We start from the raw sequence: 2,453 nt of genomic DNA on the forward strand, positions 1-2,453 counted from the left end.
TGGAAAACCCCACGCACGCCGACAGAGAGAGAGGGCCTCGCGGCCCAGACTCACGCCATTGTGCGTGTGGAAACCGGCCGTAACCGTGTTTTTTAGCGCTTCGCACGAGCCAGAGAGTACCGAGGAGGTGCGCTCGAGATGGGGGGCTGTTTGGAGAGAACAGACCAGCTTGCGCCATCGCTGTTCAGGCGTTAAACATATGATGATCTCCAGTCCGGTACCGAAGCGCACAACCCTTTCCCCAGAGGCCCGAGGAGACGCACAGAGGCTGGGAGGAGGCGCGCCGGGCGGCGCTACCCGTTAATGATCCTTCCGCAGGTTCACCTACGGAAACCTTGTTACGACTTTTACTTCCTCTAGATGATCAAGTTTGATCGACTTCTCAGCACTACACCAAGGCCCACGAGGGGTCCCGGTGCGGCCGATCCGAGGACCTCACTAAACCATCCGATCGGTAGTAGCGACGGGCGGTGTGTACAAAGGGCAGGGACTTAATCAACGCGAGCTTGTGACTCACGCTTACTGGGAATTCCTCGTTCATGGGGAATAATTGCAATCCCCAGTCCCAATCACGATTGGGTTTCAGCGGATTACCCGCGCCTCTCGGCGAAGGGTAGGCACATGCTGAGCCAACCATTGTGGCGCGCGTGCAGCCCCGGACATCTAAGGGCATCACAGACCTGTTATTGCTCCATCTCGTGTGGCTGAACGCCACTTGTCCCTCTAAGAAGTTGATGCAGACCACGGAGGGCCGCATAACTAGTTAGCATGCCGGAGTCTCGTTCGTTATCGGAATTAACCAGACAAATCGCTCCACCAACTAAGAACGGCCATGCACCACCACCCACAGAATCGAGAAAGAGCCATCAATCTGTCAATCCTTTCCGTGTCCGGGCCGGGTGAGGTTTCCCGTGTTGAGTCAAATTAAGCCGCAGGCTCCACTCCTGGTGGTGCCCTTCCGTCAATTCCTTTAAGTTTCAGCTTTGCAACCATACTCCCCCCGGAACCCAAAGACTCGTGGTTTCCCGCACGCTGCCCGGCGGGTCATGGGAATAACGCCGCCGGATCGCGGGTTGGCATAGTTTACGGTCGGAACTACGACGGTATCTGATCGTCTTCGAACCTCCGACTTTCGTTCTTGATTAATGAAAACATTCTTGGCAAATGCTTTCGCTTTCGTCCGTCTTGCGCCGGTCCAAGAATTTCACCTCTAGCGGCGCAATACGAATGCCCCCGGCCGTCCCTCTTAATCATGGCCCTGGTTCCGGAAACCCACAAAATAGAACCGGAGTCCTATTCCATTATTCCTAGCTCAGGTATTCGGGCGAGTAGCGGCCCGCTTTGAACACTCTAATTTTTTCAAAGTAAACGCTCCGGACCCCGACCGGACACCCAGCCAAGGGCATCCGAGGGGCACCGGGAGGCAGGGTCTGGGACAGGCGGTGGCTCGCCTCGCGGCGGACCGTCAGCCCACTCCCGAAATCCAACTACGAGCTTTTTAACTGCAGCAACTTTAATATACGCTATTGGAGCTGGAATTACCGCGGCTGCTGGCACCAGACTTGCCCTCCAATGGGTCCTCACCCATGGGTTTAGGATACGCTCATTCCGATTACAGGGCCTCGAAAGAGACCTGTATCGTTATTTTTCGTCACTACCTCCCCGTGTCGGGAATGGGTAATTTGCGCGCCTGCTGCCTTCCTTGGATGTGGTAGCCGTTTCTCAGGCTCCCTCTCCGGAATCGAACCCTGATTCCCCGTTACCCGTGGTCACCATGGTAGGCGACTATAGTACCATCGAAAGTTGATAGGGCAGACATTCGAATGAGACGTCGCCGCCGCGGAGGGCGCGCGATCGGCCCGAGGTTATCTAGAGTCACCAAAGCGGCCGGGGGGCCCGCGCCCCGCCGGATGGGTTTTGGATCTGATAAATGCACGCATCCCCCAGAGGGGTCAGCGCTCGTTTGCATGTATTAGCTCTAGAATTACCACAGTTATCCGAGTAACGTGTGGAGCGATCAAAGGAACCATGACTGATTTAATGAGCCATTCGCAGTTTCACTGTACCGGCCGTGTGTACTTAGACCTGCATGGCTTAATCTTTGAGACAAGCATATGTTACTGGCAGGATCAACCAGGTAGCTGCACCCGCGGTGGTGAAAGGGACACCAGCTAACGTCGCGGCCACCTCGGCGTGCTCCATCCCCCGGGCAGGGTCAGGGGCCCACCTCGGTACCGGACGCCCACCATCGGTGCAGCAGGGGTGCGCCGTCAGCGTGGGGGAGAGAGCCCTCGTCAGCTCCCAGCACGCGCGCGCGCTACTGTGGGACGTAACCGAGAAATGAGTGATTCCGTGACCAGGCGGGGTGAGGCCAAGCATGTGTTGAACTAACCCGATCCACTGCTGGCTCTCACCCGTACACCATGGACGCCGATAGCGGACACCTGTGTAGA

General features: G+C 57.0%; 1 non-coding gene across 1 annotated transcript; it reads right to left on the bottom strand.

Moving 5' to 3' along the window:
* Nucleotides 1-301: 301 nt before the first annotated feature.
* Nucleotides 302-2,140, bottom strand: LOC143506868 (18S ribosomal RNA). The gene has a single exon (XR_013128522.1). It is a non-coding gene; the product is annotated as an 18S ribosomal RNA (ribosomal RNA).
* Nucleotides 2,141-2,453: the final 313 nt, after the last annotated feature.

This window comes from Brachyhypopomus gauderio, unplaced genomic scaffold (genome assembly GCF_052324685.1).
Source record: "Brachyhypopomus gauderio isolate BG-103 unplaced genomic scaffold, BGAUD_0.2 sc568, whole genome shotgun sequence".
NCBI lineage: Eukaryota > Metazoa > Chordata > Actinopteri > Gymnotiformes > Hypopomidae > Brachyhypopomus > Brachyhypopomus gauderio.